The sequence below is a fragment of the Diadema antillarum genome, unplaced genomic scaffold (genome assembly GCF_040938485.1).
Source record: "Diadema antillarum isolate AM-2024a unplaced genomic scaffold, OU_Dant_1.0 seq00001148_RagTag, whole genome shotgun sequence".
NCBI lineage: Eukaryota > Metazoa > Echinodermata > Echinoidea > Diadematoida > Diadematidae > Diadema > Diadema antillarum.
The window spans coordinates 636,672-664,005 of record NW_027271960.1 but is presented as its reverse complement, the minus strand read 5'-3'; the positions used below and the strand labels follow the sequence as shown (position 1 = coordinate 664,005).

Genomic DNA, 27,334 nt, shown 5'->3' with positions numbered 1-27,334 from the left:
TGGTTCACAAGCAAGTGTGATATAACTTTGAACGGATGGACGAACTTGTTACAAAAGGAAAGGTTATAATCTCCTACAAAATCGTTTGATTTGCCAGGAGACCTTGCACTGTCGAGAGCAAGACGTCAAGTACAAAACAAGGTGAACATCACTTTTTTAATTTTTACTTCTTGCCATCGTTACTCTATTGATTGCGTTCCATTATACTATCTATGTTGACTATGTATAATGACTGTGCGTTTGTTACAATTGTTTCTGTGGAAGTCGTTACTTTGATGAAAACAAATAAAAATATCTTGTAGGAATTTCACCTCATGGGTATGCCGATGATATTCTGGACCAGTGCGAAGTGGATGGCTCGAGCTGCCAGCAGGGCTCCCAGACAGCTGAAAATATTCGATAAGATTGACCCAGCTACGGTAGGACATAGAAAATCCGGCGTATCCCCTCAGGTAGTAACTTGTCCGATTTGGTTTCCTATAACGGGTTACGACACAGACAAACATTATATACTCAGTATGCAATCTTAGCTAAGTTTAGATATTAACATTTGAACCGTTTAACTTTATCCTTTGAGACATCATGATTCTGAAGAATTAAAACTGATTGATAGAATAGAAAATAACAACAACAACATCATCATCATCATCACCACCAATAACAACAACAACCAGATGGTATGACGTACAATGTATCAAGAAGAAGGTGAACATTTTGAGTTTTGTTCTCACGTTTGCGGGCAAAAGGCCAGATTCGGACCAATCGGATAGCCAGAAGTTGGTAGCCACCTGCAGACCACTCCTCATAGCAACGCATCCAACCATCAGACAGGCGATGGAGTATCCCATCGACTTGAAGTAATACAGGTACATCATGTAGGACACGGATCCCTTCTCTTTCTCCTCCTCCTCGATTAGCCGGCCTGTCTCCTCCGCTAGGGAGAATAGGAAAAGCGATCAATGTAACAAACGATCTGTTCCTTGTTCAGGTATAATGTCGCACAAAGTAGATGATGACGGACTATTTTGATGGAGATATCGATGACTGTTATGGAGGTGGTACAGATGATGAATGCACTTAAAGTGATGCTGATGGAAATAATTGTGATGAAGTCAATAACCACGTTGATGAAGGCAGCGATTAGCAACAATTGTGTTTCCTAACAATGATTGAGCCAATAATGATTTTATGTTAATGACTAAAATGTGATGTCTACCACTGTCGAGGACGGTCATAACGACGATACACGGCACATAACATTTATCGATTGTGATCGCATCAATAATTAAGAACGTTTCTACAATATGAATTATTGATAAAATCGTTAGTGATAATAGCTGTGTTCAGACAAAGGCAGTTTTGGTGGGAGTAACTTTGGAGGAAGGGTCGGAGGAAGCTTGGTCGGAGTAACTTCGGAGGAAAGGTCGGAGTAGTGCCCGTCTGAACAAGGTCGTGGTAACTGCCTCCGATTGGGGGAACTTACCACGACCTCTTCCTCCGACCAATACCCCTTTCATATTGGCCAAAAAACACGGCACGTCCTCCGGAGGACGTACCGTGTTCATCCCAGACCACTGTCAACATGAAATCTCGACTCGGCGTGAACACAGAACGAACAGCGGATGAACACGGCGTGAAGTTGGTGCTAGACCGTCCAGCACAAACACGGCACGTCCTCCGGAGGACGTGCCGTTGTTCGGAAATCTCGGACAAACACAACTGCGAGCGCGCACTAGTATGTATACAGTTACACGTGTGTGCTTTGTCAACCTACAGTGATCGTTTATTTATCGTATACTATATGCCATGACAAATTGTTTGCCGATTTGTAGAGATATCAAATTTGTAAGAACAACGCATGATTAAATAATGAAAAAAATAAAATATGTGTTGACTACAAAATAATACAGTTTATGTTTTATCTATGTCTAAACAATGGTTACACTCACCTCACGTGTAAAATTGCAAGGCAATTAGGTGCGTCTTCTTAGAATTTGATCAGTCTTACGACTGCCATCAGTGGCTATACATACACTGTACTGATTGCTGTCAGCTGTTGCATGTATGTATTGTTGTAATGCATTTGGAAAAATTCGTGGATTCGGCATTTTGGTGGACTGCCAGGAAGCTGGTCGCAAGTAATCACGGGACCGTGCCCCGAGCGGGTTGCTATGGGAACGTGTGCCGAGTTCGTGCCGTGTTCGAGATCAACATGAAAGGGTACCACGGGCTGTGCCTCGTGTTTGCATAAGGAACTGGGAGGGCAGTCACGCCGTGTTCATCCGAGACTCGAGTCTGGCATGACATCCGAGGATGCCAGGGGTACAAGATACTCCTGAGTTTTCTCAGGAGTATCTCGCTACCACGGACTAGCCGGTCGGAGTAAATTGCCCGTGCGGACAAGCCCTCGGAATATCTATGAACTTACATACCTTTCGACCTAGGTACAACTTCCAGGGTCAAACAGCAATGTTAACATTTTGCGAGTACACGTGCGCGTGTAGTGCAATTCTAACCTAGTCGATCGCGACGAAGAAGTTATAGCGCTCAGAAATTTCCATCAACAAGAATGGAGAAGACAAATGCCGCTGGTAATAAACAATCGTATGGTCGACGAGCGCAGCGCTACCACTTCCGGAAGTTACACCGACCCTCCACGGTGATCCCCTCGAAGATCGTCGTAAATTGGTCGGAGTTTCTTCCCACGACCGTCGTGTTGACACAGGGTCGTGGTAAGATAAGTATGAATTTGAATTTTAATTGCTGCGTCATAAAATTCTACTCCGACTAGAAATACGTCTGAACATTGCTTAAAAAAGTCCCAACGTTCTCGAGGTAATAGTTATGTAATACATTCATGAATCGGGTATCAGTGAGTCCCCTGGAGGGAAGGGGGATGTTTTGCTAATACTCAAGCTGTGGGCACAGAGTGATAGTTGTAAATTATGTTTGGTAGGCTTTATTGTCTTGGACACCATGGAATAACAGATCTATCATGTATAGACAGATCTGAAATGGGCTATCCACCGCTACATATTTTATTATCATTGCCACAGTCATGTAAATTTGTTTTCATTGTGTTCTGATATATAAATTATGTTATGTTCAACGCTGTTTATTTTTGTACAGGATTTTACTGTTTGAACGAACGAACAAACATACAAACAAGCAAACAAACAAACAAGATACAAGATAAAAACTAGACTTAGATAGCAAGTAAGAGTGACTTGCAAACAACCATTAGGAATGTTAGGCATAACTTCTTAGATTCTAAGACCTAAAGATGCTGATGTTGAGATAATCCATTTCGCTTCCTCCACACTATACCTGATGTTCCTGGAACTGAATCCTTGTTGACGGAAATCTGTCTCGATAGCTGTTTCTTCAGGGCTCGCCTCTCTTCCAGCAATGTCTCAGACTCGGCCCCCGACGCCTCGGCCTCTGATTCCGTCGCCTCCTTCAGCATGCGTTCCGAGTCGGCCATAAGAGATGGGTCAGCCTCCGCCACCTCATCAGGCGTGCCCTGACACGAGATTTTACCGTCTTTCATCACGATTACCTGTCAGGAAGTCGAACAAGGAGTCGTCATGGATACGAAGGTGCGAGGATCATCAAGATCTCCAAGTGATCATTGTATTTAATTATCCATGACAGCGGCAACATTGAGTATGGAATGAAATATCACTGGCAAACTTAGCATGCGGCCGAGTTAAACAACAGTTAACTAATTTGGTACTTACCGAAGATCCAGTGCAACCGGATCTAATCAGGAGAAGTAGAATTTAGAGCAGACAGCATTATACTTGCGCGACATCTTCATACATGATATTTTATCAATCCATAACCTTCGTGCACATGTTGATATATTACCCTATACACTTTTAAATGTACATGCATCATTACCTCTCCCTCCCTCCTCTTTCTGTCCCCATTGCAGGATATCTCTGTCTCTCTATTACCATTTGTATATTACTCTATGTTCACAAACATCGAAAGGATGGACTATCAAAAGCCTTTGATGCTATGATATACCTGATATCACAATCTGTACTGCTGCTAAATGATTTTACGTTTATATTCAACTTTCAGATTACTTCCAGAAACCTTACATGATACTTTAGATGGACAGACATATTATTATCTAATGCTACTCATGATGAATTCCATACAGCATGGAGAGCAAAATCATTTTCTTGGTGATAAAACATAATATATTTGTTAAACGGCTACAAAATTCAGTTTGAATATTTGTTATTCATACCTTATCAGCGTCAGGCAGATACTGCAGCTGGTGTGTGACGAGGATCACTGTCTTCCGTCGTTTCTTGAGGATGTTCTGGATACCATTCTTGAAGAGGTGCGATCCAACGTGCATGTCAAGTGCAGAGAGGGGGTCATCCTGGAGACAAACAAAGGACAACGAGACAAAAGTTTGGAAGATTTTGTACGACAACGATTAATGCATAATTTATCTCATTGTGAATTCTTTCCGAGGAACACAATCGTTATCTACAGCAATTCTGCCAAAAGGGGGTCATCCCACCAGACCGACATCCACGAGTCATACAGCCCACAAGTTCGACATTGAAAACAGGTCCTGAGTCATACAGCTCACGAGTCATCCAGTCAATGAGTTCGGCAGTAGGTAAATAAAGCCCATGAGTTCGACACTAGGTAAAAACAGCCCACGAGTTCGACAGATACAAGACAAGCTGCATGACTCGTGGGTGTCGGTGTCGTGACGTGCACCCGCCAAAAGGGGCGGGGTTGCTGGGGTTAAGATATCGTCATGATCTGGCCAGGATTTAGTCGCACGTACCAGAATGATGATATCCCTGTTGGCGTACAGACTCCTGGCCACACTGACACGCTGTTTCTGTCCACCACTCAGGTTGATTCCCTTCTCACCGATCTCTGTCATGTCTTTTCCTGGAAGCATGTCGATGTCAGGCTGCAATGCGCATGCGTCAATCACTTTCCGATACCTTGCCAAGGAACAATGAGGAAGACAAAATATGAAATAAGTGTCCAGAAAAGTTTTTAAAGTGTTTCAATTGAGCTATTGAAAAACCCCAACACTGGGGAACCTAGCATTTTTATCACATAAATCTGAATTAACGGTATGCGTATATTACAAAAAAAAAGAGAGATAAATATGAAATTTTGCCTTTCACCGGATATGGAAATTAGTTACAAGCACATAATGTGAAAAAACTATTTCAGCCAATGATGTAATACAGGTTAATACTAGACGAAATGACGACTTCATTCCCTCTTCCAATCCACGTGTTTGCTACAAACATCTCTGATTAGTGAAAATCGATATTTCATAACTTTCTTATTCTGGTTGTGATTTTGAGAAAATCCCTTACCATTTCGAGCATGATTTAAATTCTAAATATTTATCGCACTGCTATCATCACTGGTGACAAATGAAATTCTCACATGCTTAGATTGACTTCTTCCCCGAAGATGATGTTCTCCTTCAGCGTGGCGTTGACGAGCCAGGCTTTCTGGGGAGCGTACGCAGTCGACTTGGCGTCACTACAACGAAGGGGGAGATACTTATTTCATATTGACTTGTCTTGAATATTTGGATATATTCCTTGAGCACGAAACATATTTTCTTCTCGACAACAAATACAATATGATCATTACTAAAGCACGTTGTTGGTCTCTTTAAATTAAAAGGGTTGCTTGAGGCTTGACCTCATCAATATACCTTTTACATGTCTCATGATGGAATGATGCAAGACAAGGGAGTGATAACTCGACATAAATCATTGTATAAAGGTATATATTTAAAATTTTATGAATAAACAAGTAGTTACCACAAAGATGCATGCAGCTTGTGTTGTGGAAACATTTGTTTCACTCTCTGCCCCCCCCCAAAAAAAACAACAAACAAACAATATATCTAATAACAAACTACTATCGACCGCAAGGACTAAACTTATACTGTGCTATATCCTGATATCATTTCTGCAACACCTGCTTTAATTGGGTCCTACTGGGACACACCTGCCTGCAGTCATGGCAGTCCCATGAGTTAGGACCATGTACATTTACTCATCCCAAACACTCGCCGTACTCCCTATTCGAATCTTTCCTTGTCAAAGGCATCTGTTTATTAGTACCACCATCATTACCTGCTGGTTGTGACAGAACCCGACAATGTGGTCATTTCATTCAGCATGGCGCTCAGCAAAGATGATTTTCCGCTGCCCACTTGCCCCACAACAATGGTCAGCTTCCCTGGACAGAGAGGATAGCAAACGATTAAGAACGGCAAGTTAATCTAAGAGATGCACTGTTCTCCCTTACGCCATGGAGCAGTAGCTCCATGCTTATACCTCCATGGCTGGATCTGGTTGGATCAGGGAGGTGGGTCCCATTTCCCTGGTTGGACAGCTGTTGGATCGAACTCCAGGAAAACATATCCACGCTGCAGAGATTATCAAATCACCCTGAAACGGGCAGGAAAGACAAGTATCGTGCAAAGCGCTCTATGCGTGACTCTCATACAGGAACCCGAGCACTGACATTTTTTTTTTGATAACATGTCTGCTGGTAAAAAGAGGACTTTTTCTAAAAGTAGTTATGCAATCATAACATGAATACTCGTAGGTTTATGTACTATAAATATTACGTTTTACGATCGTTCTTGTTCACTCAGAGTAATGGAGCTTTGGGAGACTAATTACAGATCTTTCGAAGTTCTCTTGTACGATATTGTATTCTTATGTACACATGTACACACGTACACACACAGACAGACAGCACCCGAGTGAATGATGAATTAGCAATTTTTACTTCTGTGCACATGCAGCTTTAGTATTCATTTTAACACTTCAATGATGTATTCAAGAATGTACACTGTAATTATAAGTCGGATGTACTGCGTGTTGAATGGTTTGTGTGTATCTGTGTGGAAGTGTGATATGTTATGTTATGTTTTGTGTTTGTTTTTCACATATTTCACTCACGATTAGAAACAGGCTCGGATCTCCCCTCTTACCTTTGGGAATGTCCACATTGATGTCTGACAGGATGGGTACATTGGAGTCAGGATCCCACGTGAAGTTGCCGTCATCAATCTGTTGCCAAGCAACGGGAGGATAGTGACTCGTGATGACAGCCATTATGCGACAAAACACTTTCACAAATGGTGAAACGTTTTTAGGTACTAAGACTCAATTGCATATAATGATATTATATTTTCTTTCTTTATCCAGGGTAGCCTCTTCAGCGCTGACACTGTTCTACAAGAGGGCCCTGCCCTACCGTGTTTGCCAGGTTCCCATTTATACACTTGGGTCGAGAAGGACATGGTGGGTAATAACATCTTTTCCAAGGACCTTAGCCCTGGAGTGGATTCCAACCCGGGTCCCTCGATTTAAAGTCAGGAGTTTTATCCACTGTGCCACACAGCCAGGAGGAGGAAGGGGGCTTTTTATTCTCATTGGTCTTGTTGAGTATAAACTTTCCTCTCCCTTACGTCTTCGTCGGGAAATTGGTTGTAAAGTTATGGTTAATACTTTAATGGACAAAGTGGACGTACGTAGCTATAGAGCGTCTGTGACATTGAAATGATGTCATACAATCAGCGTCATATATGATGAAATTGATGCACTCATCTCTCTTTTTTTTAAAGTCAAGAGTATGGATAGCTTTAATGAGTCTGTCCTCTATAGAATAAACCCACTAATCGAAGAAAAATGTCGTTACATATGTCGTTACATATAGGATAAGCTAATTTATGTGTACTTTAACGATGTTTGTATCAAACATGGGAAAATAATTTCAAACGAGGATCCTCATAAACTGCCATCAAACTCACCCGTATGGCCACATCAGATGGAAATCCGTCTTTCTCTCCAAAGAAAGTGTCTTCCTGATAATGAGTGGCTCCATAAGACAATGAAGACTTGGGAGACCCATCTCCGCTAAGGAGTGGTGTCTTCTTATCAGGCGAGTCTGAAGCCGTCTCTACACGTTTGCTTTTCTTTGACCGACTCCTCCCCCAGCTAGGCTGTTTCACATCGATCTCAAAGTCCTATTATGACAAATGCACATTGAATAAAGCTTGGTGAATGCAAAGAAATTTTAAACAATGTTTTCTTTGTAGGCAAGAGGTACTGTATCTAAATCCCGGCCCGATACACAAGAAAGCATTGCCTGTTAATCAAAGTTGACAAACCCGGAGAATGTCCCCATAAGTCTTGCACACATTCACCGGCGAAGTATGTAGAAAAATGGGCACTATTAATTGATATGAGGAACTTTTGGAATCCTCAGATTTATGTATTCCTTATGGGCTTGGACTTTGACGTGATTGAGGCGAGTTGGAATATATCACCAGCAAACCTTATAGTAAAAGGGCTCAAACTGAAATACATCAAAATTATAAACTCAGCTATAAATCTATCTTGAAAATGACACGTACGAGTTTGTCGGTAGACCTGACACTCTCTGCACTGTCAGTGGCCGAGTCGACACCGTCTGGGAGCCCGCTGATGTCTCCAGACCGACCTTCAACCTCTGGAGCGAGAAGATATTTCCGTAGTCGGGAGGTACTGACGATACAGCCGACGAAGAGGTTGATGACGAAGGGAAACATGAAAAGCGGACCGGCGATCTGGTTGAAGAGCGAGAGAGAGGTGAAGACGACGTCGGGTGTGAGAATCTTACCAGTCACAGCTGTGTACGTCCCGAATGACTGCAGGGAAGTGAGGGCGGAAAAGGGAAGACACAAAATATATGTCATTAATTCGAACAGCATCAAGTGATGAGGTCAGAGAGTTAAAAATAAATTCTCTTTGAGCACTTACATGGAAGCCCTTTTACTCCCTGCTACAGTCTTAATCAAAAAGTGAATTCCACCATAATTTGTACGTCTTACAACAGATAAATCAATTTGATTTGGCAGAGCTACACAAGCACTATACTTATCGTATTAATATGTTCGTGTCGTACAGATGAAGCCAAAGCAATCATACTATAAAGAGAAATGAAAAAAAAATCAAATAAAATCGGAGGTGTACTTACAACGAGCGTAACTATGATGGGTGTGGCAGCATTGATGACAACTGTAAATAAAGGAACAAAATAATTCATGAAGCATGCATGACGGTCTTCGTACACAACAGTCACATGAGCAAACCTTTCGTCCTTCTCATTTATTTTATGTATCTCTTCTTATTTCTCTTTATTTTTCATTCATTCTCTCATTTATCCTATATATCTCTTTTTATTTCTCTTTATTTTTATCTTGCAGTCTTTCTACTTTATACTATCTTAGTTTAGAAGCTACTTCTTTTTGGAAAAAAGGTGAGGGGATATTTAGTAATAACAATGATAATAATGATGATAATAATAATAATAATAATAATAATTGTAATAATAATAACAATGATAATAACAACAATAATAATAATGATAATAATAACGATAATAATAATGATAATAATAATAATAATAATAATAATAATAATGATAACAGAGTCTTATATAATTCCGATCAGGAGTCAATAGTAAGTGGGAGATAACTTTGAATCAATGGATTACTTTGCTGTTCTGAAGAAAGGTTACAGCCTCCTAAAAATCATGTGCTGGACTCTGTCAAGCATGAGATTTCTGTTACGCCATGTATAAGAGAGATAAATATGTTCTACTTTTCTATAAATGTGATAAGAAAGTGAGGGTAGCAAGGAACAGCTTACAGGTGACTGCAAAGAAGATGTAGACTTTGAGGAGAGCGTAGAGTTCGGTGATTCTGGCCCGTTTGATGGCCTGGTAGTAAATCCTTTCCCATCCATAGAGTTTCAGGAGCTTGATGCCTTGTAGCATCTCATTCGAGATTTTTAGTCGGAAGTCTGCCGCCCCCTTTTGATGGAGTGAAGAATGCATTACTAATATCAAATACTAATCTCCCGTTTGTCTGTGATTGGTCGAATACATTTTCTATTTATCATGTTAACAACAACTGAAAGGGCTATCCACCCTGTGAATGGAAATAAATGAATGAATGAACAAATAAATAAATAAATAAATAAATGAATAAATAAATAAATAAATAAATAAATAAATAAACAAATGAATAAATAAATAAATAAACAGCATACCAGACTTAACTGCCAGAAGAATATAAAAAAAAAATAGAAATTGGGAAAAATTACAATCTTTAACAACATTGGCTACTTTACAATACGTCAAGTTAGTTTTTTTCTCTCTTTGTTTCTGTTTTGTTTTGCTTTGCTTTTTGTTGTTATAGGATGATGCCACTTACAAGCTTTCAAATGTATTGGTATCTTGCGCGGGTGTTCATTTCACTCATAGGCGTGCGTATGGAAGGCAGAGAAAAAGATACAGGATGGTAAGCTTGTAGACAACTTCTATTAAACTAATGTTTATCTCGAAGTTAATTAGATAACCAGAAGCATAAACGTTTTGTACTTTGTATAGAAAGAAATCGTATTCAAATAAAACATTCAAATACTAATAAAAGACATTGTACATGATACATACTATTGAATACAGGATATGACTATCAACTACAAATTCCCTAAATAATGCGCATGAGATTCCAGCTGATACTGGATACAAAACTAATAGTTGTTCTTCACAACTGTATATTCAACTTGTTGACAAATTTTACTGAATGTATTCCAGAATGAGTGAAACATCACAGTACACAGGTGGAAAGATAATCGCTTTATGCGCTGAATAGCAAGGACATTTTTATTTTAGCTGCTTCTTTGACCTTTAGGATGGGAAAGACAGCGTCGTCACGTGACTTACGAGGACAGCCTTGATGAACTTTGACATGGATACAGCTGCTGCTAGTTGGAATGGGATGACAAGGAGGAAGACACTGGCTCCAATTAGAGCTGGTGATCCCAGCTGTTGGTAGAGGAGAAAAAGGGCGAAGGCGATCTGGAAGTACAAAGACAGATGACGGTTAGAGTTCACTGATATTGGGAGTGAACACTGGGTGACATTACTGCTTTACGTGTTATTATGTTAATGTGGCAGGAATTTACATCTTTCCAACAAATTCTGTCATATTTCATACATCCTCTACGTCCTCGATAAACTAAACTTTGGCATTGATGAAAGTAGCGATATCGAATTTTGTAACCCCTTTACTGTAATTCATTGTACTGATCAATATGTGTCATATCCCGTTGTAAGTATTTCACCTATTCATATCGGAACCATGGACATTTCGGCTGCTTCTCCAAGAACTTTAATTCAGAATGCGCCGTGAATAGAGATGAAATTTGTTTGCTCCTGTTTAGTGGTTCCCCTCCCCTGAGCTTTGTTGGGGTCGGTTCCCCTCGGCACATACCTTCACTGGGGTCGCCCAGACTTCGTTGCCAAGCATGAAGAACATCATCACGTTGTTGGCATCGACCGACATGTGGTTGGTTATCTGGCCCATGGTCATCATCCCACCCGACATCGCATACGTCGACAGCCGAAGAGACTTCTCGTAAACTACGCTCTGGAAAAAGATATAAGCAGATCATCCCAAAGAAGTAATAATTCATTCGAGTACCGAAAAGGGGTCAAAGAAGCCTCAAGAAGTATATAAAGACACTGCGACAACTGAGGTAGTATATAGAGTATAGTGCCGATATCTGAAGTGGCACAATGAAGCATGATCATGTATTTTATACACAGTAAATGTGTGACAAGAAAATTGAGGTTTATCATTACAATTTACCCGTATATAGGAATGAGTTGTATGTTCATTTGAATTCATAAAGTAGACCCCGTTATCAATGGTTTTCAAATGAATAGATTGCGGAGAATCTTGACTCAAAATCTACTGCTATTATGGTGGCCATTGTACATTTTTCATGCTGTTGGTTTGCATCATGAAGCGCTTTATAAGCAACCAGCATGACATTTAAAAACCCCGGATAATTTGGCTGACTTTTTAAAAAATCTCAATATCACTCTCGAGAACAAATTATTATGAAAACGGTGCATACTTACAGGAATCATCAAAGCAGCCTGCAATGTGAGATTCGCGACAATAACATAATACACTCAGCAAAAAAAAAAAGAAAGTAAACGCTTTTTCAAGTGTCTAGATTTCTCGTAGAATATTCAGCTGAAAGCTAATGTATTATATACCATATTGGAGGTAATTTAATTGGCTATCAACCTATTAGGTCAACAAAATGGGAAACTTAACGCATGAGTGAACACCATTGTTTTTCTCTTCTAGGGCACAAAAGTAAAAATTGCAAAACTGAGCAAGTTGTCATTCATGCGTATATGTGCTCTACCATAGCACAATAAGAAGAAACAACAAATTTCACACAAAAAGAGACATGAATTGAGTTGCAAAAACAAACCTTTGATCTCTATGATATCTTTAAAGCCTAAAAGAGCAATGAAGGCTAAAAATAATGCAGGAAAATAAAGCATCATGTCAAATCTAAATTTAAACGAAATAAGTGAATTATTAACAAAAATGGTACAAATTTGAGCTTTTTTGCAAATTAGGAAATTGTAAATTATGTTTGGTTCTTGAAATTGTCACATGAATCTTAAATCACTAGTTTAAAAGAAATAAATAAAGAAATTCTGCTCATTTAACCATCTTTATGCTTTTTATTCCCTATGTCATTTGAAGTTTGATTTGACAGAAAATTCTTATTTTCCCCTTTAGTTTCCCACTTTGTTTTTCTTAGAGGTAATAAAGAGATAAAGAGAACAAAAAAAATATTTTTCCTATTTCATTCATGTCTCTCGTTGTGTTAAACTGGTCTTTTGTTGTCAATGTTATCGTGAAGGGCATTTGCAAATGAAAGAGAAAATGTCATTTTTTTGCAATTTTTAATTTTGTGCCTTGGAGGGCAAAAACGAATATGCCCAGTCATGTGTAAATTTTTCTTTTTAATTAACCTATTAGCTTAGTAGCCAACTAAATTACCTTTGATATGGTATACAAAACATTGATTTTCATAAAAATCTTATAAGAAAAATATGACCACGAAAAAATGTTTACTTTCTTTTTTTGCTGGGTGTACATATACTGACATTATATTAGTGCTTGCCTGAATAGCAGATCGTGCGTGGATCCCTTCGATAGACGTCCAGAACTGGTAGGTTTGGTCACACATGTGACGGACGAGGGCCGTCACGAAGATACACCCAATGAGAATGTATGCATCAGCGAAAAACTCAGACACACTAACGGGGTGGGGAGGTTGGGGCTGCGGATCAAGAGTTCATCGAAATGTTATGAATATTCATCACATATACAGAAGGATACTCATTGATGATTAATAATGTTTTTGTGCATAACACATAGGTATATCTCATGCTTTAGCGAAACCTCGAATGACAATGGACTCCTGTATTCCTATGGCGACAGAACTTATGTTAGCATGTCCATCGTCAACATCCTATGTCACATGTTAACAGTCACTCATTGAATCTTTCTTCATCATCATTTTATTTAAAAGTAGATTATCGAAATATCTGATGGCTCGTCGACAACAGAAAGAGGAAGAAAGGAGAAAAAAAGTTGATATATTGAAATTGTAAAACCTGATATAGAACCGAGTTGCATTTTTAGAAAAGTCAATTTCCATTGGAAGTGTGTCAGTCAGTATGGAGATTAGCAGCTCTGCTAAACCCTTAAATCATCCATTTCATTGATTATGAAATATTATCTGTTGAAAGTTTTTGCAGTGCTGATATTAAGTCATTGTATCGCTTTCAAGGGCTTGGCCCACTCACTTACCATCAGGTTGTACTTATTTGTGTTTAACATGTACGAAAGCATGTCGACTTGTGTCGAAATCGTCATCTCGTCATGTGTGATTTAGTACTTGATACAAGGGGAACAGGTCAGAGGGTGTGACAATATAGTTTCCTTTTCATTTCCTTCTTTAGTGGGCCTATAATACGTGCCTTCTTGTTGTGATATAAAAGTCGACCAGAGTACACGGTTGATATACATGACCCATTGACCTCATCTGATATTCGTTTGTTTACACTGATCTCGATCACTAAGAGACATGATCGTTCTAAAGGACGTTCGCATAGACTTGACTCTACGTAGGTAAATTAATCGCGTAAAAAAAAACCTTCAGGAGAATTAGACGATAAAAATCAAAACAGAAGGCATTGTGCATCCAATAACACAATGATTATAAAATCAGACATTGGAACACTGAAATAACGGCATTTGAACTCTTGCTGTAATTTTTTGATTTGATTACTACTGATAAACGGAGAAGATTTTGCCGAGATTGGACTTGGGACAAAGAAATCGGGCAATAAATTGCCCTCTGGGGAGTGTGAGGTGACAATGTCACATGCGACTTTATAAAGGTGCTGTTTTGTTGGAAACATGTAAAACCATTGTGTGTTTTTTTTTACGCACAAGAAAGCACGCAAGCAAAAAAAAACAACAACAACAGTAAAAAACAACTAACCAACCAATCCGAAAGGTAACAAAATGCAAAACACAAAACAAACAAACAAACAAACAAATAAACAACAAACAAGCAAAAAAAAAAAAAAGAGTAGGCAAGGACCCAACAACGACTGCTATTTATGATATGTGTCTGGCTGCTTTCCTATTTCCTAATGTGAATGAACAAACGAACGCAAGACAATATGGGGCACTGGGAAATGATGCTGAACTCCTTTCTCTTACAAAATTCTGGTCGCGATCTGATCATTTAGTAAAAACAAAACAGAACAACACCCTACAGATGAATATAATGTTGATTTGTCATTGTCAGGACTTAGTTAAGGTTGATCAGTATACATTCTCTAATGTGCCTGCCACACCTTCCTTAAAAACAACAACTAGCTGAATAGTGAGGTACGCGTATATCGCGTATTAAAATCGGTGTACAGTAAATATCATCTGCACTAGCTATAGTTAATAATAGTATGATGATGATGATGATGATGATGAACCATATTCATAAACAAGAATGAATTTCGAACTTGATTACTATAACATGCTTCCTTCACATGTGTTCTACTGGGTCCTACCTCCCCTGGCTCTCTGATAACGTAGAGGGTAATGCCCCCGATGGCCAGAGGACCGACATAGGCACCGAAGTCTGTACAGAGCTTTAGGAAAGCACCAGCGAGCATCCGAGGCCAGTATGTCGTGACGTACACCCGGGCCAGACTTGGTTCAACTCCTTTGGCCTTGGCACGTTTCTGTGGAAACATAAAAAAACATACCCAATCGGCATCGTTACATCAGTTGATTTCAATATTTGGTATATACACTGTATTTGCATATCTTTTTCTCTGTTTTTGTTTTGTGTTGTCTGCCGTGTTTGTCATGTGTTCTTTAAATCTGCATAAATCTAAACTGCAATAAGAGGGACTTGCGGCACATATAACACAGAATTTTTAAGTTGCGGGTAACATATCTTTCACACATTGTGATTATCCTTTAACACGACTTGTGTTACAGTGCGCATCCAACCATCAAATTATTTTCAAGTTCAAGTTCAAGTTCAAGTTCATATTTATTCGTTTTTCCACAATATACAGACATAAATCTCACAAAAACAATGCATACAATTGTACAGAGAAGACAACAATAATAGGGAAAAAACTAACAGTAGCAATACATTGCAATAGTTGCTAAGATAACGAAAGTGAAATAGTTTTCAATGTGATATTCACTGTGTGAAAAAAACGGAGGGACCCACTAAAAAGACAGAGCTTGTAGAGTGTGGGCCCCTCTTGTATTAGAAGCCCGATGTAAAATTTGAATTGAAAACAGCAAAAAATCCGCACAAAAAGTTCGTCACAAAAAAGTGTGGCAGCCCACTAAGAGACAGACGAACAAACAGTTATACATAAAACGACAACAAACAGAGTAATGAACATAACAGGACTGGGACAGCAACAAGACTACTTGTAGGAGGAAAAACAAGAAACAAACTGACTTGACGACACAAGAGGAAACAAGACTATAGCGTGATAAAAAGGTAACAGAATAGACAGGAATATGCAACACAGACGACGATCCTCGGAGGTTTGAGGAAGAAAGAGAAGAAGAAAAAAGAATATAGAACAAACCCTTCAACTGCGAAGTATAGACAAAGAAAATCTTATAATCAAGGCTTGAGCAAGTTACAATAATAAAGAGAACGGCAATGCCGATATTGCGGATGAGTAACAAAGTAAGCCTATAAACTAATCTGATTCTGCGAGTCGTCATTATAAGATTGTAAAAGAAGAGACTTTAATCTCCTTTTAAATGACTATATACATGGAGCAGATTTTAAATCATGATTCCAATAATTTGGTCCAGTGTAAATAAGTGTATTCTTTGCTAAAATCGTTCGAAGAAGTAGTAAATGAAACTCGTTAGAACGTCGGGTGGGGTAATTATGGAATGATTGTTTTTTTTAAACATAGAACCAAAGAAAGGTGGGAGTAAATTGTTATCATACATATACATAAATTGACCTAAGTTAAATAAGAATAATTCATCGATTTTTAATAGCTTATAACAGTCAAATAATGCATTTGTATGTGAACGTGTAGGAGAATTAGAAATGATACGGAGGGCTTTCTTTTGCAATAATAACACTCTATTCATCAGTGTCTGATGAGTATTGCCCCAAGCTAAAATTCCATAATTAAGGGAAGGGAGTATCAAAGAGGAGTATAACACTAGTAGGGTCTTTTCAGGAATATAGAATTTCAGTCTATTCATAACACCTATATTGCGAGAAATGATTTTGCAGATATGATCAATATGTATTTTCCAAGAAAGTTTATTAGGCCTATCTACAAAAATACCAAGAAATTTAAAATATGACACACTTTCTAAATTACAATCATTCAGAACTATTTCTGAGTTCAAAGAATCAACAGTATTGCTGAAAAGCATATATCTATTTTTTTTAACATTCAAAGATAACTTGTTAGCTCTGACCCAGTTGGTCACTTTTTTCAATTCCGTATTCACTTGTTGAACAAGAACATCGATATCGTTATGGGCAAGAAAAACACTGGTATCATCAGCAAAATGTATAAAAGAAAGTAGCTCTGAAACAGAGGAAAACTCATTGATATAAATTATGAATAACAGCGACCCCAAAAGACTTTCCTGTGGAACGCCACACTTAACATCTCTTATAACTGAATGATTATCTTTAATTGGAACAAACTGTTGTCTGTTAGCTAAATAACCCTTGAACCACTCCAAGGCCTTCCCGCGTATTCCATAGTGCAATAACTTATGGAGCAAAATGTTATGATTAATCGTATCGAAGGCCTTGGAGAAGTCCAAGAATATACTAATTAAATGAGAATGGTTGTCGGTTGCATTAACAACTTTATCAATAAAATGAAGAACTGCGTGGATGGTACTGTGTCTCTCTCGAAAACTAAACTGACAATTTGTAAATATGTTGTGCACATAAAAAATTAATAATTCTGGTGTATATTATTTTTTCTAAAACTTTCGACAATGAAGATAATAAAGAGATTGGACGATAATTGCTGACATCCAGATTATTACATTTCTTAGATATTGGAATTATTTTAGCCAATTTCATTTTATCAGGAAAAATACCATTAAAACTTGACAGATTAAAAATGTGGGTCAAGGGATCTGCAACTGAGGATATGACACCTTTAAGGATACAATTATCTATATCATCTATATTTTGATCCATTTTCCACGATCAAATCTGCGCATAGATCTATTTGAATAATTCTTTTTGGGGAAAAATCGATAATCCTTGGAAGGGAAAGGCACGGGATACTTTGAAACTTACTACTTCTCTCTGCAGATTTCTCTTGAACCGCAAGTGGTTGTATTCAGCCGTGTGCACAGTCGAGATGGTACCGAGGTCATCGACCTCCAGAGGCTTTTTGAAACCCAGGATGAACATCCAGTTCAGCCACCAGTGCATGAGTTGAGACATAATGTTGACATAGAGCTCCATGTAGTACATAGATTCCTTCTTCAAATCTTCGGGGTATTCCTGAATCAGGGTCGTGTCGTTGAAAAACCCGAAAATCTGCGATTTGGGCAAAGAAAACATTTGTTGCTTAGTAACCGTTGACATCAGTGAAGTCTGGTCTTCGTCACATTTGTGATCACCGCTAAATTTTGTGAGTGTCTTCTCCCGTCCCCGCTCTTACAACAACCTATCAATTTCTGGATACCATATGTCTTTCACATTTCATACTTCGAGAATCGAAAACTTTTGCTTGTTATATCATCAACCAGACCACACACACAAAAAATGTTACCTAATCTAATTCTCTTTTTTATGACGTCATTTTCTATTTTAGAAGTCCCATCTTTGAATAAAGGAATGATGGAACTGGACACCTACCATGATTGAGATAAAAATTAACTCCAGTAAGAGAAAGACGCTGTAGACGACGATGAGAATGATTGTGATGTCATAGATGGTGACATGGACGTCATTGAGCTCCTGGTAGTTGAGATATTCGAGCTGGAGTCCCATGGTTGCCAAGGACGCCACCCAATATAAGAGTAGAAACCAGGACATATGCCGCGAGCGCCATTGCTCCATCTTAGTAAAGTACAACAGCGACATCAGACTCCCGAAGAAAGATGTTATTCCTGCCCAGTTGAAATTGCCACGAAAATCAAAGAAACCAGAAACATTCGCATTTACCTTTTCTATCTATAAACAAGGAGATGAGTATGATTTTACATCCATTTTTCTTAAACTTCTTATTTCTTTCCTTATCGTTATCGATAAAAACAGATTCAAAGTGTCGCTTTCTTGAAAATTACGGTCTTGTTGGATGTAAAGATGCAACTGATGCAACTTCTCTAGAAACTAATACAAACGAACAAACACACACACATAAACACACACACACACACACATATATATATACATACATATATATATATATATATATATATATATATATATAGATTGTATATGATTGTTTATTTATAAAGCTATAATCATCACAGATGCCCATGGTATGTTAAACACACTAGGAAGAGGATTTCCTTTTTTTTCTCCCGGTCTTGCTCCAAAATTGTAGTTAAACAGCCGTGAAGTTGGAGGTTATAAGAACAAATGTGTTTGTCGTGACAAAGTATTTTTATTGCGGAATTGTGATTAACTTCTTGGTGTGGAAAAGAGTTGTTTTGAGTAGCCTCCAACGGGTCTAAATGTGTCAGTTAATGCCACAATATCAGACTTCTCCAAATTATTATTATTATCATTATCATTACTATTTTTGTTATTATTATTATTATTATTTATTCGGCATTTGCAAGACAATACAAGTGATAACAGTTGAACAAACAAAACAAGCGAAATACAAGAATACAAAATGTCAGGCTTTCCCTGGTGAGATTTTCCTAAGTTGCCGGGTTGGAAAAAGCAATCAAAATCACTATGACCCTTGGGCCTCTCCAACCAAAATACATTTACATACAAATCTGTCCAAATCTCTGAGCACTCCCAATCAAGTACGAGGTTCGACCAAATTCAATATTTTACTGTTCAGTGTTAAAGGTCGTGGAGTAAACATAAAATTCAGATAGACCAAATGAGATTAGAACAAGAAATAACACTATTTATAGGCAAATAAATGAAGTGCTTGGCAGATAACACCAACACTCAATAATGCATAATCATGGGGGGGGGGGGGGGGGGGGGAGTGGTTACCGGAGGTGACCACCCCCTCATGGTGGTGTATATGGTTCTACCAACCTGTAAGGTAGAGATGTGGCTGTGTTGGCTGCTGGATGTACGTGCTGTCTGTGAGAATACCCTCAGCTATGGACGCCACTGACATGACAGCTAGCACGAATGTTAGGAGCCAACGTGGGGCATGGGTGGGATAGCGGAGGAGAAAATGACCTTCCCGTTCTCTAGGACCAATTATAATCATGATAATAACAATAACATATACGTTTATAATATGTAAAACATATGTACGTAATTATATTCTTCTGCTATGCAAAAGCTTCGAATGTGGATGACAATAATGTACAGTTAAATGAAAAAGTGTATTATAAGCCTTTATGTAAAGAGTGCTCCAGTAGGGATATCCTGATTTCTGATGGTTAATCATTCCAAATTTTAGAAAGACGAGAGTAAATACTTCCGTGATTTTTTTTTTTGTTGCAAATAAAGGTGTCACAGTTGAACGATTGATGATATTCTGCTTTGACTGAGAACCATAATTAAAGTGGTGTATTCAGATTCATTCTTACTGAAAATAAGTATGAACAAAAAGAAAAAAATGAAAATAAAACGTCAATAACACCTCAAACAGATTTGGTAGCGATAAGATTCTCACAGTTTATTATTTGATTACCGGTATCTTTCGTTAATAGTGTAGATTTATCATGCATATGCGCGACGAATGGCTGTCATTTTAAGTCTTGTTCTTTACAGGGGAAATCCAGTCCAAAAATAAGTTAGTCTGATAAAAAAGAGTAAAATCTTACGAGTTAATTGGTAAAAATTTGACTGGAATCGGATGAAAAATAAGGAAGTTATGAAATTTTGAAGTTTTGCTAATTTCTGCAAAACAGTTCTTGTACAGTGGATATGAATATGCCAATGAGTGAGCTTACCAGGCCATAACCTCACAATCTTCTATTGATCGTGTACAAAAAAATGACGAAAATGCAGTGTTTCTGTCATTGAAGTCTGAAACATGATGTTATTCCTAGTTGAATAACTTCAGAATAGTGATCAGTGAGATATACGAGGATTTGGGCCTCGGGCATAATTGCGTTTGAATGGAAAACTGGACATTTCAAAATGTCATAAACTATATGGCAAGTTGTGAGGGGATGACATGGTCACTTTGCCATTGGCATATATTCATATTGACCGTTCAAGAACTGTTTCCTGAAAAATTAGAGAAAATTTGAAATGTCATAACTTCCTAATTTTTCATCCGATTTCGATCAAAATCATACCGATGAACCCGTAATATTCTACTTTCTTATCAGACTAACTTATATTTGCACTTGATTTCCCCTTTAAGACACAAATCACACTCAGAAAGTTTAGAGCTTTAAATGTGGTAAATCGACAGTCATATAAACTGCGATTTTACCTAAAAATGCGCAACACAAAGCCCAGAAAAGCCGTCTGAAACAGAGACGCCAGAGACCCCATTGAGGACACATAAAAAGAAGCACTACATTATCGTTCTCAGATGATACCTGTACGACGTGCAGCAGCTGATTGCGATGATAATGACGGCCGTGACGACGACGAACGCGACCTGGGTGCCAGCAATGAACGCGTCGATGTAGCACTGATTGCCGAAGACATCGGCATAGTTCATGGAACGGTTGTTGAAGGAAGGCAGGTCGCTGCTGTTTGTTCCACAGAACCATTTCCAGCTTTCTGACTCCATTTTGGTATCGGATGGTGTGCTCAGTGGTAGCCAGGTGTGAAGAGTAAGCCTTGTGTCTGGATGACGTCCTGGAGTAGTGCGTGGTTGCTCAGATCTCTTATCTACTATTTAAAACAAAAGTACATTTTTGTGCATGCATGTAAACTATATATGTATATATCTATGTAAATGTATGTTTGAATTTAGTGGTGTGTATGTATGCATTTATGTTGTGTATGTGTGTATGTGTAATAATGTACGCGTGTATGCATGTGTGCATGTGTGTATGTGTGTATGTATGTATATATGTATGTATGTATGTATGTATATATGTATTTATGTATGTATGTATGTATATATATATGTATGTATGTATGTATATATGTATGTATGTATATATGTATGTATGTATGTATGTATATATGTATATATGTATGTATGTATATATGTATGTATGTATGTACGTATGTACGGTGTATCAATGTACTGAGGGAGGAGACAGGAAAGAGTAAAAACTTGATGTTTGTCTTGAAATGTGTAGACTGCTATCCTGAAAATGTATTGCAGGGTTTGGAGCATTAAAGCATTGATCATTCACTCCTGATGGCCAATATTTTCTTTCCGAAATGGCTTCATTGTTAATACAGTCTTATTGCATCACTTTTACAGTTTTAACAATTAGCAACATTTTTTTTTCTTATCATATTGCCGCATAGTATACAATAAACTTCATTCATGTGAGCGTTCCCGAAATGCCGAAAGATATTGTGAAAAGATCAGATCATCAATGTGTTGTGATTTTTTTTCTCAACTCTCATTCCTTTTCATGTTCTCAGTCTCATCCTTACTATCTTTTTATCATTTTAAATCTCTGTGTAATTCTATTCATCGTTCTCATTCCCATTCTCAATTTCGTTATCATTCTATCTTTGATGTTATTCCTCATTCTCATTCTAATTTCATGCTTATTGTTATCCTAATTTTTATCTAATTTCTTTTTCTCGTCAAAATTATTGTTATAATTCTGTTTCTAATATTAAGTTTCAATCACATTCTTATTCTGAATTTCATTTTAATTCTCATTCACATTTTCTTACTCATGTTCTAATTTTTGTTACTACATCAGTGTCATTACCACGGATTGAAAACGATCCATCTACGTCATAAAAAGTGCACCGTAAAAAGAGACGCCATATCTGTTACAAGTGGATAAAGTGGTAGATACCCCTGTAGTTCTTGACAGAGCAATAACATCGAAGCCAATAATTCGTCCCAGGGACATGTTCGCGCTTCCTGCATTGCTATTCTATTTCTCGACCACGTATTGCATTGTTTACTCTGCTGGTCTGATACGGTGGTTGCGTGTAGAATATTTGTTGACAAAATAACTTCATTGATAAGTCAAAGACAAAGGTCGCCTATTTACAACACTTTGTTACTCACTTTTTTTTTTTATTTACTTTTTTGGCTGCATAAGATATGCATTGGATCTACCAGTCAGAAGTACATTTTAACCCCACGCAGAATTATATTTACATGATAATCTTAGACGTTCTTTGGATAACCGTCAATATGTAAATAATAGCTGGATCTAAAACAAAAGCGAGAGTGAATATGATCGAATATGCAGGCTATCACACAATCGATGACCTGACTTTGACCTTTGGTTGGTCGTTGAGTTCTCTAACATGGCGTCCTTTAGGCAAGTGCGGTCCTTCCTGGTTGTGATGGTGTATACAAAGATGATTCTTGCATCACTTTTCTTACTTCTTCCCTACATTGTATTAACAGACACTTACAAACAAGAACATTTGTTTGTGCAATTTTTCAAAGAACTAACTGCTTTTGTCTGTCTCGAAGAACACATAAAAACATAATGACCTTGGTCTTTTAAGAAGAATCAGACAGAAATGTTACATTGGAACACTGGCGTAGCCGGGGGGGGGGGGGGGGGATGGGGGCGGTCGCCCCTCCACCCCCCACCCCACCCCTCTAAGATTTGGACCGGGGATTTGGGAGGCGGAAAAAAAAATGCGTGTATACTGTATGCATGCACATGAAGCGGGTCTCCTTTGCAACCTTTCATCAAATAAGATATATATTTTTTAATATTTCACTCAAAGTGTGCACCAGATCGTTGAATTTCAATTCAAAATATGCAAAATCTCTCGTGCTTGGGAGGGGGTATCCCCCTCCCAAACCCTCCCCCTCTGTGCCTCTTTCCCTAGCTAAGTACACTTTTTAGATTTAAAAAAAAATTCTGGATAATTCGGAGTGCACAAGACTTATCACTTATATTCCGAAAACTGAAGGTTCCCTTATGTATAAGGGGAATTTCCCCTTTTACTCGACCCTTTCCTCCTTCAGCCCCCCCCCCCCCTCATCAGTTTTGTTGTTGTTGTTGTTTTTTGTTTGGTGATTTCCCAAATGTTGATTCCATCAAATATGCGTATAGGCCTATACGAGATATCTCAATTTCAACCTTACAAAAATAAAAGCTCCATCGGAAGGGAAGGGTGGAGATAACATTCGCCCACGCCTTCTCCCTGCTCGCCCCCCCCCCCCCACCCCGCCATGCAAAGAAGTAGACTGTGGCTATACCCAGATCGCTTTATTTCAATTCTAAAAACGCAAAAGCTCCGCGAGCGGGAGGGGGAATCCCCCTTCCCCTAAGCTCTACCTCACTAGACTTTATACATACGCACAGATGGTGCACATTCGGAATAAGAGCTAAATTCCGTGATTCTAACACTTCGATGAAAAAGTATTGCACCAAAAATTTGCACCAGATCGCTGAATTTCAGGTCTGAAAACGCAAAATCACCTTCGTGTGGGAGGGGATATGCCCCTATCTACACCCTCGTGTGCATGCTTTTTCTGTTTGATTGCTGAACAGACTAAGTAAGAATTAATACAAGAAGTGTATCTAAATTATACCATTTTATAGGCAAATTGTTCAATAATAATCTACACTAAGATATACTGCTACCTTAAACAAGTGGGACTGTTTCACGTCGATACAACGCGCAAAAACATGCATCAAATTGCACCATTTGCAACATCAAAATGCAAAAAGTTCTTACTGTGGGAGGGGGGAACTCCCACACCCTCCCCTACCCCCTCGCTCGCTCCGCTCGCTCGGGTTCAGTCGCGTTCATAATATTCAGTGAAAAGAATTGATACAAGAAGTGTATCTAAATTATACCATTTTATAGGCAAATTGTTCAATAATAATCTACATCAAAATAAACTGCTACCATAAACAAGTGGGACTGTTTCACGTCAATAAAACGCGCAAAAACATGCATCAAATTGCACCATTTGCAACATCAAAATGCAAAAAGTTCTTACTGTAGGAGGGGGGGGGGGCGGGACACCCCCTTCCACACCCTCTCCTACCCCTCGCTCACTCCGCTCGCTCGGGTTCAGTCGCGTTCATGATATTCAGTGAAAAGAATTAATACAAGAAGTGTATCTAAATTATACCATTTTATAGGCAAATTGTTCAATAATAACCTACATCAAAATAAACTGCTACCATAAACAAGTGGGACTGTTTCACGTCGATAAAACGCGCAAAAACATGCATCAAATTGCACCATTTACAACATCCAAATGCAAAAAGTTCTTACCGTGGGAGGGGGGACACCCCCCTCCCACACCCTCCCCCCCCCCCCCCCCCTCGCTCGCTCCGCTCGCTCGGGCTCGGTCGCTTCGCGCTCTCGCTGACTAACCGCCCCCCCCCCCCCCAAGATGAAATCCTGGCTACGCCGTTGATTTGGAAAAAAGGAGACAAAGTTTGACCAATCGGTGACATTCAAGTGACTTCGCGTTCCCAAAGCTTTACATTGTTATGCTTCTTTTTCTTCAGTGCTTTCGAGATTTAAAGAGGAATCGTTCTCGACTAATAGGTCTGATTTGACTAACAGTCATAAAATCAACATGCATTTCATCCATTCTTTATTTAGCGGCGGCTTTGATACCTTGGTATAAAATTTGTCTTTGTTATATTACTAGCTATATTTCACTTGGCACAAGTCATTACAGAGAATAGTCAGTCACAATATTCTAAAACGAGAGATGTATCTCTGATACTGACGATGGTATTAACATTTACTCACAGAGTTGTTGTAATCATATGATTACCACTTTCACACATGTGTGTATGGCATGTCATCACGTTATCATTATCTTAAGAGATGACCTAAAGATCGTCCTCTCCGGATGTCGAAAAATCTCTTCAATGACATTTGTACATACTATATGTTAGAGAAATGCCTCAAGTCATTGTTTCAAATAAATTCCACAGGTTTATTAGGTCTGGGGGTGTTTTATGAAACTTTTTGTCGGTGATTTACACTGACAACTGTTAAAAGCTACTGAAATCCTTGCGTCTGATTGGCTGATAGCAAATTTGTCTCTGAAAACCTCCGACGAACTCGTTGATGAAAGGCCCCCCCAGATGTTGCTGTGGGCCTTATACTGTCACAGGCCGAATGAGAGACAATTTTTACCCTCATCACACTAAAAGTGACGATCCTCACGATTTATAGACTGGTTTCTTTCAGCATTGAATATGCTTTCACTTTTCAGCCACATGTGTTTCTTATCTATGTGTGGTGAACTGTTTAAATGTTTAAATTTATCTTCGGCTGTAAATATGAAAGCGTCATTAGAGAGGCAGAGAGTGAGTGATTTTAGGAAATCATCAAACACGAAATACTCCTGAAAAGAACTTCAGAATCCACCAGATCATCATTAGACGCGAAACCATCTAATTAATTTGTCTCGCAGGATACTGTCAATCAACAGAATATTCGTGTGTATTATTTACAGTCGTCATCATTTATCACGAGTCATCACATATTCTTAATTTGACAGATCAGGCGTTGAATTTCCGAATGCATATTTAACCAACAATACAACGCTGGTGATTACCGCTAGTAGCAGATATCCTTCTTTCCCTGTACGACCAATCTTGCCGATACGGCTCTTTACCAACCTCTGAAGAAAGTTCTCTTTGCACTGCTAGCCGCTCAAAACAAAGTCATTGTTTCACTTACGACCACGGAACTATATGATTGTTTAGCGAATATTATCATAATCAGCTTTTCTAACAATCAACACGCAAGTAGTTTTGTATAATCTGTCAAAGTCAGTCAAATAAGATATTAGAAGGAATGTAGAGATATATGCAAGATATACCAACATGACACAGGGAAGTCATACGAAGGGTTGTAATTTGCCAATATTCGTACAGTGCCTGTTTTACTCTGCTGCAAGACATCAACAAAAGTCTTTGGCATACCAGAGCAGAGGAAACATATCGCTGGAGAAGGAACTTACCTCAGTGCTTGGTACTTAGTCCTGTCCTCATAGTATGCCCTAACAGAAGGACGGCGAACTTCCGCTGAGAACTGACTCTACACATGCACCCCCATGACAATCCGGCACGTTAAAGTCACTTGTACAGAGCTGGGCTGAAATCACGCTTCATTCAGCGTCTCTTTTGCTAGTTCGATGATATGATAATGCATTATGTACTTAGTTTTACAAGCCACAATCTGCCGTGACTACCTTGTATTATTTAGGTAACTCAATCATGCTCTCGACTTTGACCTTCCCACTCTGGTTCAATTTTGCTGTGGCAGGTCTTATCATAATGTGAGAAGCGAATTGGTCAGACATAGCCTATAATAGTCTTTGTATTCAGCTATTGATCGTCGGGCTGTTACTGAAGGGAGAGTGAATGTACGTGTGTACGTGTGTGTGTGTGTGTGTGTGTGTGTGTGTGTGTGTGTGTGCACGCGCTCTTTGTACACCTACCTCGCATGTTTGTGGTTCTTCGAGACCATGAGAGGAGAACGAAACCCATGTGAATTGAGTGAATGACGATATATCTATACAATGTAAAACACATCAGTGAAGTTTGAGGGAAATCTGACATATTCGT

The 27,334-nt window shown here is 38.7% G+C and overlaps 1 pseudogene; it reads right to left on the bottom strand.

The window, feature by feature from the left end:
- Positions 1 to 26,950, bottom strand: part of LOC139744255 (ATP-binding cassette sub-family C member 9-like) — a 40,261-nt pseudogene extending 13,311 nt beyond the window's left edge.
- Positions 26,951 to 27,334: the final 384 nt, after the last annotated feature.